The sequence below is a fragment of the Pleurodeles waltl genome, chromosome 4_2, assembly GCF_031143425.1.
Source record: "Pleurodeles waltl isolate 20211129_DDA chromosome 4_2, aPleWal1.hap1.20221129, whole genome shotgun sequence".
Taxonomy (NCBI): domain Eukaryota; kingdom Metazoa; phylum Chordata; class Amphibia; order Caudata; family Salamandridae; genus Pleurodeles; species Pleurodeles waltl.
The window spans coordinates 264,133,406-264,148,838 of record NC_090443.1 but is presented as its reverse complement, the minus strand read 5'-3'; the positions used below and the strand labels follow the sequence as shown (position 1 = coordinate 264,148,838).

The following is a 15,433-nucleotide window of genomic DNA, read 5'->3' as shown; positions in this document are numbered from 1 at the left end:
TTGTGTAAACTCTTCAGTTCATATGGTGATTTGTATATGGGTTGTGCCCATAAAATTTGCTCTTTGTCAAGAATTTTTGTCTGTTAAACTAATCTTCATTTACTGCACAGAATCTGACTCTGTATTGGTGGTCACACTTGCATGCGTGCATGTGCGTGCGCACAGACACACACTCACACTTCTCTGAACTGCTAATGTCAACATTCAATACTATTTTTAAATAGCTACTTGGCACACCACATCTTTCTCACATCCGGCAATTATACCAGATTTCCATTTGGGTGGAAGGCATGGCTCTGGGCACTTTCTTATAGAACACGAGGTATGTTATGAGAAAGCAACTCCCCACAGAAACCAAGGACCAGGGTGTTGGCACCATGTTCCAAAATGAACGCTCCGCACGCGACAGGGCTTGCAGCTATTGAAACTCAGCTTAGCCCTGGCACTGACCCAGGGCGAGCATGACTGCTGTTCTCGAAACAAGTAGTGCTTATGAAGCTAACTGCATGCTCATGGCAGTGGCTGCTGTCACAGATGTCAAGGGGGGCCAGGGGCACGAGTGGAACGTTAACGGAGGGGGGAAAACAATAAATAAAAAATACATCTTACCTGTCCACCACCACTGCTGGACGCTCCTCTGCTCTCCTGCAGTCCCTGAGACACAAGCACAAGCTCCTCATGCAATCCTGGTGGTGCCTTTATGCAATACCTAGCACGAGAGCAGGACAGGATTGGTCCAAGCAGCTTGGTCTGCCGCTCAGACAGTGTACTGGAGTCTGTGCTGTTTCTCCAACCTGGCCGTGCAACACAGCCAGGCTGGAGAAACCTAGGTGTGAATGTCAATTTAGCTGGCCTAAGACGGCTGACCAAACTGACATGCGCACTTAGTGCACCCACTCCACTTTTCCTCCCCCCTCCCAATGGCCCAGCCCTACCCCTCCCTGCACATGCTTGCTGAGCCAGCAGGTAAAAAATAAAACAATAGTAAAATATCAGTTTATTTTTCAACTGCTGGCTCTTAGCCAGCGTGGCGACACTTCTTCGCCATTGCGAAGGAGCCGCTCCTGGCCAAGGAGCAATGCAACAGATCAAGGCTTGCTTCCTTAGGAGAGCTCGATCCAATCCACAATACCACCAGTTTTATTGTTATGTTTAGCTTCATTTGTGAAAGGATAAGTACAGGGCCTAAAAGATTTCTCATAAGCCCAACAGTGCCACTATTGAATGTCAGTGTCAGTGTTGCCCTAGTCTTGATTCCATCTCATGCCTCTTTCATCCACTGCCATACTTTTTCGGCCATTCTATCTCACACTTGTAGCTTCTTTTTCCATCCCTGCTTTCTCAATATGTCACTATTTTTTAATCTTTCTCTTACTCCTTCTTTCCCCCTCCTCTGCTTTTATCGCTCTTGTTCTGGATCAGAGTCTGATGATGAAAAATAATTCCTGACCCCAAAAGAAGAGTGCGGGAAGGCCCACTTACAACCACTGGCTCAATTTCAGTACATCTGGAACCTAGAGTTAATAAGAATGCCAACTTCAGAGCAATAGAATTTAAAACTCAGTCTTACTTCCACAAACAGTAGGAGCAGTGACAGAGAAAACCTCCGTGTTCTCTCTCAGCAATATGCATCCATTCTTCCCTATACAAACAGGCTGTCTACCATTGTCCTTTGAATATTTGGTCTCTCCCGCAAAGTGTCAAATATACATGTGTGAGCTCATGTAATATTTTTTAATATGGTGTAATGAAATTACACATAACATGAAATTGCACATATGAGTTAAAAAGTTGTTTGCCAGTATCTCTGGTGAAATGTTCCTCTGAGGACATATCTTGCACGAAAAAAGTCACATGTGGTATTGACAGGAGCAAGAAATGTTTCTTGGCAACATATTTTCTGCTTGCACCAAAATCCTGCAACAAAAAAAACACATTGCAAAACTGTGTATTTCAGTTAATTTCATGCAAAATGAACGTTACATTTTGCGAGAGTATATGCCAACCCAAACCCTGCTTGTGGCTATGGTTTCATTTTAGTAAAGGGGACTGTTTGCCCACTAAAAACTAGGCTGAGGCCATTGGAAAATCTACAGGCACTGCCACTAAACAGACTCTGCCGCCTTTCCGACTTTCTGTGCAGTGTAGTTTGCACTCAACTTTGAAGGTAGCTAGTGGTTGCTTTCGTAACATGACATTGAGCACCACATTGCCACATGAAATCACCCTCTGTGGTAGTGTGCAGTTGTCTTGCATTTGATATCACAATTGTCTTTCTTTTGTTTAATGTGAATTGGCAGGAACTGGCAGTGTGCAATCCCTACCGAAACAGGACATGTTAACAGTGCTCGTCTCAGACTGTGAAGACGTGTTCCAAGTCCTGCAGCAATACATATTACATATTGTGTAGATGTGATGATGTGTATATACAAGAGTTGCAGCTCGCTGTGCGTGGGGCAGCAGGCGGTGTGGGGGGGGCTTGAAACAAAATAAATGTTCAATTAAAAGAAATTAAAAGTTCACCTGCCTCGCCACCGCTCCTCTTTCCTGGTCACTGAAGGGCACAGGTTCCCAGCCGGCCCTAGGGCAAATCCTATTGTGAAAGGTTTGCAGCAGCTGCTTCTCACAGGGGGGATGCTTCTCCACCATAGCTGAGGAACCGCTGCAAAAATAAAAGAATCCACTGGGAAGACAGCATGAGGCATTAATTATGGGGGAAATACCAGCAGTCACCCACTAAGCATCAAGGAGGGTGATCAATCACTCTTATTCACTCCTAGGATTGCATGGACCTTCCAAGCATTACAGGATCACCATTACCTGCATCACAGATACAGTGGGGGAGGGGCACAATCCACAACATCAAGCAAATTTCGAATCTTTTGCAGATATCATCATCAATCAATAGAATTAATTTGATTGTTAAACCAAACTGTGGAATCTTCTACGGGTTCCATTTTGAGATGCAGAGTTCATTGGAATAAAGGAATTTTGAGAGCTTTTCCTTGTCTATTCCCGAACATTCTACCATTAGCTAGTATTTTTAATAACATTATATTCTTTCTGCTGTACAGGTTGTTAAAAGCCCTGTACCTCATTATAGGCCATCACCTGTGTCTTCAGACTTTAACTTGTTAATAGGGCCGTTATATATACTGTCATAGCTCTCGATAGTGGGCTATAATGCTATATTGGAAAATTAGGATGTTGAGAGGCCCATTGAAGACAGTGGAATGGAACATGGTAAATATTGGCTGGAATCGAACTTCAGCTCCATCATTCAAATGTTTGTCGTTCTGTTTCTCTCTGTTTCATTTAGTAAATTTTATCCTCAGTGAGTGGAGTGTTGTAACATCATAATAGTCCTTCTACCTCAGGTTACCTTAGTATAGGCCATAGCCAATGTCTCAGGCCATTGACTCAAGAAAAATAACTTTAGCAGCTGTTATCATGCTCAGCAGAGAGCTCTAATGGCATTCAAGATTACGCAGCACAAGGCGATGCTTGTCTTGATGCTTGCTAAATAGACTGGAGATCAGAGAAGATCTCTGTTGTAGATGGTCAACACAGGTAGCCAAATCTTACCAAGTAGAAACAGAAGGTCAAATGAAATGCCGAAAACTGGACTTGTGCCGTAAGGTTTTGGCTGACCTCAATCTAGCAACAGGTAGACTTATAGAACTTAGTTGGGTCACTTCTCGCTTCATTCTGCAAACAATATTCCAGAATTATGTCAATAAATAATACTTAATTATCCACCGCTTGTCTTTTTTGATGCAATCTTCAGTCCTATACTTTTTGATATAATTTTAGAAAGCTGTGCTGCGTGGATTCAAATCCTCCTCTTTCTACACTGTGTATTATGTAAGCTTGGGGAATCATGGAACTGGGTAAAGATTTTCTTCTTTCTCTCCTCCAATACCCACAAAACACTCACCCATATTTAAACTTTTTTAGCGCCACTTTTGCACCGCTTTTTGACGCAAAAACGGCGCAAACTTAGAAAACACAATTGTATTTTGCAAGTTTGCGCCGCTTTTGCATCAAAAAGCGGCGCAAACGCAGTGCTAAAAAAGTATAAATTTGGACCTCAGATCTGGAAAGAACTTACACTCACTATGACCCAGATACTCAAAATGGGGCTAAATTCCAGTCCCTAAGGAAACTTCTGGTTAGGCAGGGTGTCAGAATCATAAGATGTATGGCAAACACTGGCCCTCCCTATACAATTTGTCTCCAATCATTTATGGTAGCTCAAACTTGTCCAGGATTTGTAGTGTATTTCAATACATGCAAACGTTGGCATGGAATGCATCAATACTGCATGTAGTTGCCAAGTTCTCTTTTGCATACTTAGAACTGGTGGTATTATCAGACCTAATATACACCTCACCCGTGGCTAGCAGTTTTTTCTGGGTGTGATAAATACCCTGCCCCATTCTGACCCACTCATAATCAGAGCCTAACTGGAATTTCTCCATGTGCTATTGAGTACCAATAGGGTCTGATACAGATGTTTGTTTTTCTAGTATCAGGCGTAGAAGAGGATCACACAATTAAAGTCATGTTAACTATGCGCAAACAAGCTCAGTACGCATTATGTAAGCATTGTCCCTAGTAATGTGGTCATTAACTTGGGGCAGGCCCAGTCAGAAGGACTAAAAAATTGAATTACATCTCAATATGTCTTTAAAGTGATCCAAGGAGCACTCAGCATTGTTTATTATCTAAATGGAAATTTATCTGATGGAAGCACATGTAAACCAGTTTCCCAGTTTTGTAGAAGTAGAATTGGTTCACCTGAAAATTATGAAGTCTTCTCTTTTATGAGATAACATCCTTTCTTTCTGAGTTTTTTAATAATTCTGGAGAGAAAGGGTGTAGTGGGTGACCCTCCTATATGTAGGCGGCCACATCTGTGATAGTTCTGCATCTCCAGCAATCACTCTCTCAAGGTATTTTGAAGTTGTTTTCTGATCTGCAGGTGTTATCTTCAGCAGGCCATGTTTCCTAACTATATAAGAGTTTGACTACTTTGATCCACTTTTGGAACTGGTAAAGACACCAGAAACCTCACTCTGGATTTCTATGTTTTCAATAACTTTTTATACTTTTTTAAGGCCACATCTTATTTAGTGAGTTTTAAGTAGGCAAAGGTTTGGATTAGTGGGTGCATTTGGCACATGTTTCATACACTGTGCTCCAACTGTTGTGCACGTTAAGTTGCAGCACTATAGGCCTAGTTTCCAATTTTATTTATGTAGCATTTTGGCTGTAGTCTAGTTGCTTCCACTGTCAATGAAAGTTTCCAGTCTTTCTCAAAATATGTGCGGAATGCCCCAATTTATAAACAATGTGGAAGATGGTCATTGATGTTATCACAAAAATCTGCCACATGACTATTGAATAGACAGAGAAAATTATGTTGGGCCTGGATCAGCCTCCACATGTCCCGCCCCACCTTGTGTCTTTACCTCTGTCACGACGGGGCTCTTGTTTGCAGATAGACTGTGCATGGAGGAGGCCCTTCTGGCGTTTGCCCTTTGATATGGTCATGGCACCTTTATTGTGCATCTGTTAGTAGTCTATGGTAAGACTGTTTTCTGTATCACCAACAGTGCTCTCTTTTTGCCTGGGGTTAGTGGTTATGCATAGATGGAGGGGGTATTGTGTTCTTAATCCAGGTTATGTTTCTGGGTTCTACACTTCATGACATCCCACCATTCTATTCTGGCAGACTGAGGATTTCTTTTCATCTTTTCAAACAATGAAGCCTTATTAGGGCCACCAGGAATAGCTCAATTTGAAAAAAAAAAAAACTTGCAAATGCTATCCCTGTGTGCGTTATGCACTGCCTCGTTCAGTGATTCTCAGAACTCTGTCAAGGCCTACGTGACTCAAAACACACAAAGTCCTGACCTGAAACGCTCCCTTAGAGACTGAAATTGTTTTTCATAGATGTAAACCCCACCCACATGTTACGGGAGGCCAATTACTGCGTTCCATGCTGATCTTGCTTAGTGAGGTGGGATTGAGATTCAGACTGAGGGCTACATTGTTTAGGATCAAATGATAGTTTATCTGTAGTTGCCAGTAACAATGAACAAATCTGAAACTTGGAAAAGAACCCACCAGCTCTCACAAGCATTTTCATGAGATCGGGTGATCTCATGTGAAGTGCTTCCCTCAACACCCAACACTGTCTCAAAAACAATTTATTATCCCTGTTTTGAGGGATCAATAAAGAGAGAGCAGATAATATATAGCTATTAAAGCATGTTGCATAAAAAATGTGATTATTATAGCTAGAAGATTAGAATTTTCAAAACGCTATTGAAGATAGTGGAATGGCTCAGGGCCATAAATTGTGGATATATGTGTTCTGTCACAACATTCTAAAGCTTTTCTGTCTGTTTCCCTTTTTTTTTAATTTAGAGCATTTTGCACTGAGTAGCTGGACTGCACTGATAGTATTGTAGCCCTTCTATGTCAAGCTATGCCTGTTGTTAAAGGACCTCTCTGTCATTATAGGCCTTTTCCTACAGTTTGGGCCTATAATTTGTATTTAGGGGCTATTATGACATGATTTGACACAACATAATAGAAGGTACGTTAGAGAAGAATGTTCATAAGCCAAGTTCTGTAATTATAGATTGATTTAAAGCACTGGACTTTGGGAGCTGCACTGAAAACAGCGGTAAAGCAGAGGGAGTGGCAAGACCAATATCAGATTGCACCATTCCAGTGTTTCATTTTCTCCTTGTTTAATTTAGAATCTTCTTCCCTTTGGTGGGTAAAATGTTCTAATAGCATTATAGAGTTTCTGCCTTAGGGGCCAGTGGTAATAAAATGCTATCCTCCTTGAACTAGGCCTTTTCCTGCAGACACTAACAAGTAACTTGAGGATCATGGCATGTTGCCCCCTCTTGTGTTATAAACTCTTGCTGTGGCACGGGTCAGTAAAATTTAGTTATGGCATTTACGTATCCGTTTAATCTGAGACAGCAGGATATCAGTTGCGGATTGTGGGGCGCAGAAGGGGAGGGGGCCGCATGCGGAGGTGGGGGGAATAAAAATTAAATTAGAAAAAAAAACCACTCACTTCCTCGCCGTTGCGCCGCTACCCTCTGTTCCTCCGTCTTCTTGCTGCAGGCACAGGCTCCCAGCCTGCCCTGCGGCCAATCCTGACACTGCTCAGAGTAGCGTCAGGATTGACTGGGAGCGCCCCGCCAGGGTGCTCCCAGGCAGATTGGGAGCCTGTGCAGGCTCTTTCCAGCCCAGCAACTGTGTTGCTGGGCTGGAGAGAGGCCTGTGCGCATGTGTGTTTGGCTGCCCGAGACAGCCAGCCAAACATACATGCGCAGTGAGGGGGAGTGCTGTCCACTTCCCCTCAGTGCATGTCACCCCGTGACTCCTTTCAAAGAAAACGATAATAAACATAGTTTATTAACGGGGTGGAGCTTGCCCAGCTGCAAGATGGCCACTCACTGATGGAGCTGCGCCGGCCACAAACCATCCATATAGCAACCCTTCAGCCATAGCGACATGGGAACTTCGGACTAGACACCCAAGGCTGCCACATTACACAGAGAACCTGCAACAAAAAAAATTGCTGTTCCAGCAACTGCCACAGCCCGGACCGTGAAACGCCGTGCAGGAGGCCAAAGAGTGGCCTACGTGGCTGGGAGCAAACCGAGGCTGGAGCGGAAGACATTGAGGGTGTTCAGTCGAGCTATTGTGCGGCTAATGGCCGGTAAAGGTCAGACAGGAATGCAGGCCGATACGGACAGACATTGTGTAGCCCCAGTGAGCAAGGTGCAGTAACTATAATACTGAGCAGGAGGGACGCAGGGGCGCTGTTGTAAAAGGACCGAGGCAAGCAGACCAAAGCGGCCGCATGCTATGTGAACCAAACTTCTTCACCAAAAAGATGGGGAACCTGAAGGGCAGTGCTAGAGGCGAGCAGGGGGCAAAATTTCACAGACAGGAGTGGTGAGGGAGGCTGTGCATGTTGCACCCATACTGGACCAAGGCAAGGGCACAGGCAGGAAGCACCCAGACTCAGATTTGATGCAAAAGCAAAGTGCTTGTAGTGAACAGGCCTAGACCCCAGGGCATGATGATTGACACAGGACTGGAGGGGTGCTAAGAGACTAAGCGGCGCATGTGGCCTGAGAAGCATGACTTCAAGACTGCACAGTGATGGGGTCCCGCATTTACAGCCATTGCAGTAAGGACATCTCACATGCTAGCTGCACTGTTCACCATGGGCAAAAGCGATAAAAACCAGCCCAAATTGCACTTTGACCAGCTTAAAGCACATTAAATGCAAATCGAACAGATGGCCGCACTGTGCCCTGAAGTGAGGGACACAACACAGGAGGAAGAGCCTGACCTGAAGCAGATATTGGCCGCAATGCAACAAAGCCTGACGAAATTAGACACTAAGGGCCAGATGTAGGAATCCTTTTGCATGTCGTAAACTGCGAAAAACGCAGTTTGCGGCATGCAAAAGGCCGAACGCGATGCTCATCCTCAAATTGCGAGTCGGTACCGACTCGCAATTTGAGGATGCGACTCGCAAATAGGAAGGGGTGTTCCCTTCCTATTTGCGACCGCATCGCCATGCTGAGTTGCTTTGTGCCCGCGAATGCAATCGCAAACCAACTCGCAGTTACCACCCACTTGAAGTGGGTGGTAACTCATTCGCAAAAGGGAAGGGGTCCCGATGGGACCCCTTCCCCTTTGTGAATGCCGAAAAAAATGTTTTTTCAGAGCAGGCAGTGGTCCTATGGAAGTTTTTCTTTTTGGAACTCGTTTTCCTTTAAGGAAAACGGGCTGCAAAAAGAAAAAAAAACCTGCTTTATTAAAAAAGCAGTCACAGACATGGAGGTCTGCTGTCTCCAGCAGGCCACCATCCCTGTGAGTGCAGGGACTCGCTATGGGGTCGCAAAATGCGACCCACCTCATTAATATTCATGAGGTGGGTCTTTGCGACCCCATAGCGAGTCGCAGAAGGTGTCTGAGACACCTTTCTGCATACAATTTTGTGAGTTGCAATTTGCGAGTCCGTCAGACTCGCAAATTGCAAATCGCAAAATTTTCTATTGCTACATCTGGCCTCAGGATCAACTCTTTATCCTTCAGGATGGACAGGATGAACGAAAGACTGGACAAACATGCAGAGCGCCTTGATAAGTCAGAGAGGCACATTTCAGAAATAGAAGATGACCGCACAACACTGAATTCCAACCTAGCTGGCATGAGTAAGACACTAGCGGCCCTGCAGATAAAAGTAGAGGGTTTGAAGGCCAGATCACAAAGGAACAATCTTCACATAGTGGGCATTGCTGAGTCAAATTCAATCGACAACATGGAGGGATACATTGAATGCTTGCTAATTCAGATACATGGTAGTGAAACGATCTCAGACATGTTTGTGGTGGAGAGAGCACACTGCTCGCTGGTGGCCCGGCCTCCTCTGTGGGAACCACCCAGGCCTGTAATAGCCAAACTATTAAACTTTAGGAACCGAGACGTGGCTCTACGAAGAGCGAGAGAACTAAAAACAATTCAACATGAAGGAATGACAATCTTGCTCTAGTCCGATTTCACGCAGCAGGTTCAAGAGGCGAGAAGGCAGTTTATCCCATGGAAGCGCTGGCTACGAGAACTGTGATTGGAATACTGTATGCTTTACCCAGCCAAGCTACCTGTAATGGTGTATAGCAAACCAATGCTATCTACAGACCATAAACTGCTTGCCCAATTCCTGAAGTGAAGGATGACCAAGGGGGGTAGGCAAGACAAAGCAGAAGCCTCCTCATAAGAATAGAGGGACAATGCATGCATAGATGCCAAAGTTCCGGTTGGTAATATTAGCACGAACAGATAGACACAGTGGATCTGTGTTCGAGAATCTTGGGTTGCCAATTGGATCGATAACAAGGCACTATCAAAGCGCAGATGTGTAATGTAGGAGATATTGCTTGTTAATGTGACCTGGGTTCAAGAGGGGTGCTGATAGGTTTACAATTTGACACCAGGGGAGCTGATATTTGTGTCACATGGTGGGTTGACACCACCTACATGTTGACAGGTCAATTATAATTGTAATGTGGCCGGATGGAGGGGTAAAGTAAAGCAACAGCCAAGTAACATGCACCCCAGCGGTGGCGGCGGATTGGGGAAATGCCTGTTGTGGGCTGGGGAGGGGGATCTTTCAACAAGTTACCAGTTGGGTTTGTTTTGTTAGTATGGCATTTGCTGATTCACACTAAGAACACTTTGATAACAGCCTTTGTGCACCACACATCACATGACAGATCACAAATTTGAGACGGATGGCCACGCGGGTCAGGCACAATGAGGATGTTAACGTGGGACATCAGGGGTTTGAATGATTACAGAAAGGTGCGGAAGGTAGTAGCCTACCCCCAGCGACACAAGGTCCACTTGGCAGTGACATGCTTACTTCAAGGAGAATGCAGGGACAGTTTCTGGCAGCGAGGTTCACATCTCACTCTAGAGGTGTAATGATTTGGACAGCTAAACATTCAGGTTTTTGCCTCCAGGAGCTCGCTACAAACTCCAACAGTAGATATATTGTGGCTCGCTGCAGCAGATGTGAGCTCACCTTTCTTCTTATTGGGCTCTATGGCCCAAACTTTGATAATCCCCAGTTTTATATTGACTTAACTGCTAGGGTGGCGACATGTGGGGACCTCCCACAAGTCAGGGGAGGAGACTTTAATTGTACGTGAGATCCGATGAAGGATCGATCAGGGGTTGCGCTCAGGAAAACGACCTTCGCAGCTAAGGCGATGAATGAGATCACAGCAGACACTGGGTTAGTAGACATATGGAGGCATAGACACTCAGATAAGGGAGGGTTCCCTCATTACACGACAGTACATGCTTTGCATACACAAAGTGACCTTTGGATGGTATCCAAAAGTCTGATCCCTCGCGCTCATGTTCAGGACCCCTGGCCCAGAACATACTCAAATCACTCACCAGTCCTGCTTGAGATTGAGGTGGGACCCATGAAAATCCCTACACTTATGTGGAGGTTCCCTTCATACTTGTTAATGGATTCAGTGTTCCGAGAAGACTTAGCTGCAGCCATGAAGGAATTTTTTGAGGTAAACTTTGGCTCGGTCACTAATATAAGCATGATGTGAGAAACATTCAAAATCTATGTCAGGAGGATTACAATAGCTAAGCAGGCTGGGGTCCTGAAATTGCTGCGTGGATGCCTAGCATGCTTGGAGCAAAACATTGCAGTTAGAGAAGGAACACCTGATAACAGCAGACAAACACATCCTGGGCACAATCCATGAGAAGATAACAGATTTTCAGGACATGGCACATGCCGAGATCCAGCACAAGGGGAAATATGCGACAGCTCATATTTATGGGGAGGGTGAATGCCTGGGAGCGATGTTGGCAGGCCTGGCACGCCCTAGTAGAGAGAGAGAGAGAGACACACAATTTTAGCAATACAAGATGAAAATAGCTGCCTATTTAAAGATGAGGATACAAGCAGAAGGAGGGGGAGTCCCTGTGACCCACCTAGATTAGTGACAATAACAATGCAAAAATCACAATATCCAACAGGGATAAATCTATACCAAATATCTAAGCAAAAAACTCAATTTTTTACTGAGTCGTAATTTATTTTATTACAAATACGTCAATTCAGTCCTAGTGTCAACTAATCACCTATCTCCCTAAAAACTAAATACACAAAAACTAAATATATACAAATCCAAAGCAACCCCAAAATTACAAACAAGCACCGTGATACATAAAATATAGGCTGCTAAACCATCAAGTGGCAAGCAGTCACCAGTCCAGGTAGTGACAGTAGTGGAAGGAAAGTATCCTGCAGCAGTGAGACAAGTCAATCACTGGGATACATGTCCGATACAGTCCGCAAATTACTTAATCCAGATGTTTCAGGAATTCCAACAGTCACTCCTTAGAACATTATAGTCAACGCGTTTCGGCCTTAACAACTACGGCCTCCTCAGGACAGTGAAGACAGTGCCTATATATACACAACAGAAGAAAATTACCTTAAAAACTAAGGGGCATAATAATAATAAATATCACCGGGTGTAGGGAGAACCTAACACCTGTTCACCAACATGCCCTCATGTGTGGACATGAAAAGAAATATATTTATAGTGAATGAAATGATAACTTAATATATTTATATATTAAAGAATTATATGTACAAGAAATATAATAAAATAAAGCAGACTGAACCCCATCAATAGTCAGTTTGATTAATTATAGTAAATGTTGTCTAGAGAAGAATCAGGCCCAGAGGTATAGCCCACCAAACTAAAACATGTTAATAAAACTAAACAAACCAACAAAGACACATATTAACCTCGAAGCCACAATTGTAATGCTTCCATTTCAATAAAAATATGTAGAAGAGACGCGTATTCTAAGGGGACTAACCTGGGCTTGATGACTACGTGTAGAGCACAAGCGATGTCATTAGTCAGTGCAACCGGACTGCTGCTGAGAAAGATAATAAAGGACATAAGCTGACTGAAACAGGCTTAAACCAATAACAAAAGCCTGTCTACCGCGAATGCAGCAACACATGCGGCGCCTACCTTACTCTCAGGGAATAGCCGGATGACTTTCGGCAAGAATTCAAAGCTTCACCGCATTCCGAGTTGAAACGACGAGCGTTCAAGAAAGTGGCATGTCGGGCCATCGTCTTAGATACGCGTCTCTGCTAAACATGAACAAGAGACTAGACATGTTTCTACTCCTACATCAAGACTATGGGGGCCATTTTATAATGCGCAAAAAACGTAACTGAAAACAAATTAGAGGACAAAGTAATTGACATGATTAAATTGTCACAAAGTTAATCAGGGGCATTTGAAGATACAATACCTATTGTCATGTTGTTAGCAGTAGGCAACTGATTGCAAATATGAAACCCAGTACAATGGATAAATAATCAATAAAGAAACTACCCGAACATTACATAATTCCAGGACTTATAGTAGACCCAAAACCATAAATGGGACCACTACACCAATTATTAATAGAGCCTATCTCAACGATCTCTATCTTCACAGATTATATTATTTAGAAACGTTCGTAGTTATCCCATAGACACTTAGAAAACCTCCACTGACAACATCCTCACTAACATAGAACAAACTTAGTATACAGCTCTGGGACTGATTCTATACAACATAATCTACGTAACACAGAATATATAGTTAGAAGCACTGTAAAACAACTACAATTTAATTAAGTAAGGCCCACATCGCAGACAAATAGTTTAAACCACGCCTGGTCTTCCCAAATCTTTCTATCAGACGAGCTTCCATTTTATCCAAAACGGAAGCTAGTATAGTGCCTGTTTTTGTTTTGTCCACTACATATAAGATGGACCATTTAATGTCTTCTGGACGATGGTCTTGTTCAATGTAGCGGTCAACCATAGGGGCACCAAGTACCGCACATCTGATCCTGGACATATGTTGAAGTATATGTGTTTTCACCGGTTGTGTCGTCTGGCCAATATAAGTAAGTGAACACGGACAAGTGATACAATATATCACATGGCGTGTATTGCAATTTGAAAAGCAACGTTGGTGGTGTATTTTACCATTCAACTCCACCTGTCTACTCTTTTCTGTATATTGGCAAGCCAGGCAGTTCATACATGGGAAATGGACGATGATCGGGGGTAGGGCTAGCATACTTCTTAGATCGGCTTTCTTCTTGCTATTGGAAGTAAAGGGGATATGTACTAAGGAGTCATAGATGTTCCAGCCTCTTTTAAAAGCAAAGAGAGGTTTATCTAAGCATAGGGGAAGAAGCAGCTTCCAGTTTTTTTCAATGATGGCTCTGACACGATTCGCTTTCGGATTGTATGTTAGTACACAGGTCAAAGGGCACACCCTATTTTTTAACTTAGGTACTAACAGATGTTCACAGGGGGTGTACCATGCTCGTTTACATGCTCCCTTAACAATTTTCTTAGGGTAGCCCCTATTGATCAATTTAGAAGTCAAAGCTTCTGCGTTTTGAAAATAATCTTCTTTGTTGGTACAGTTACGGCAGATTCGAAGAAATTGGCCATAAGGAAGATTCTCCTTAAGAGAACGAGGGTGATTACTTGAAAAATGAAGTAAATTTAAAGATGAGGTGCAGATTGTGAACCGATTAGGTGACTATTACACAGAAATCTACACAACTAAGATCACCCCAGACTTAGATACAATAACTAATTATTTGATGCATATCACAATTTCATGGTTGATGAACAAAGATAGAGAATTCCTAATGGCACCTCTGCAAGCTGCAGGGATACGCAGAGCTCTCAAAGGCATGGCAGAGGGAAATGCCCGGGACCAGGTCGGCTAGCAATGTTACTCTATAAAACATTTCAAGATTTTCTAATAACCCCGCTGATGGCAGTGTATGAGGAAATGATGGGGGCCAAGGTGATGCCACCTTCTATGAGAGAAGCATTACTTATTACATTATTAAAGTCTGGCAAATCCCCTTTGCAGTCTTATCGGCCATTATCATTAATCAACGTTAACACTAAAATCTATGTTAAACTTCTGGCAGACAGATTGGCAGCATTAATACCCAAACTGATAAAACCACAGCATTCAGGATTCATCTTGTGCCTCAGCCTAACGGCTAACTTCTGCACAGTGTTTGGTGCCATACAGCACTTGAATCCAGAGGTAAGAGTGGTCGCAGTCTTTTGGATACTGAGAAGGCTTTCAACTCCGTGGAATGGCATTTCTTGATGGCAGTGCTCTGTCACATGGGGGTGGGCGAAGTCTATCTGCAATCAGTACAACCTCTTTACACACGGTCTTTAGCAAGAGTTAGGGTCAATGAATCTGACTTGGATACAATATCTTTCACTAGGGCCACCAGACATGGGTGTCCACTGTCGCCACCGCTATATACAATTGCCGCAGAACCGCTCGCATGTGTGTTGTGGGAGTACTACGGACACTGAGGGCTCAGGTTCCCAGGATATAACCTGGTGGTTTCTGCATATGTGGATTACACTTTATTGTATATACACGACCCCAGGTGTAATCTTGCAATGACACTCCGAGAGGTTATAAAACATAGTGCCCTTTCTGGTCTGCAGATTAACTGGGATAAATCCATAGCGTTCCCCTAACACCAGCTGCAACTCTCATGGTTATAGACTTTCCCCTTAAGTGGGAGACGGGCTCAGTTAGATATCTAGGAATTCAAATTGATACAGATCCTAAAATAGTAATGGCAGATAACTACTGCTGCAATCAAAAAATTTACGGGAATGTGGAGAGGTGTATTAAGTTGCCGCTGTCTCTGGTGGGGCATATAGCCCTCATGAAAATGGTGGTGCTCCTGAGGTTCCTATTCCTCTTTC

The 15,433-nt window shown here is 43.6% G+C and overlaps 1 long non-coding RNA gene across 2 annotated transcripts; it reads right to left on the bottom strand.

The window, feature by feature from the left end:
- Nucleotides 1-2,532: 2,532 nt before the first annotated feature.
- Nucleotides 2,533-12,702, bottom strand: LOC138294119 (uncharacterized). Of its 2 annotated transcripts, none has more exons than XR_011203202.1 (3): nt 12,636-12,702; nt 12,475-12,537; nt 2,533-2,662 (listed from the first exon to the last, which is right to left on the bottom strand). It is a non-coding gene; the product is annotated as an uncharacterized lncRNA (long non-coding RNA). The 2 variants fall into 2 exon arrangements; XR_011203203.1 differs by having other exon boundaries at nt 12,475-12,534.
- Between the last annotated feature and the right edge of the window lie 2,731 nt (nt 12,703-15,433).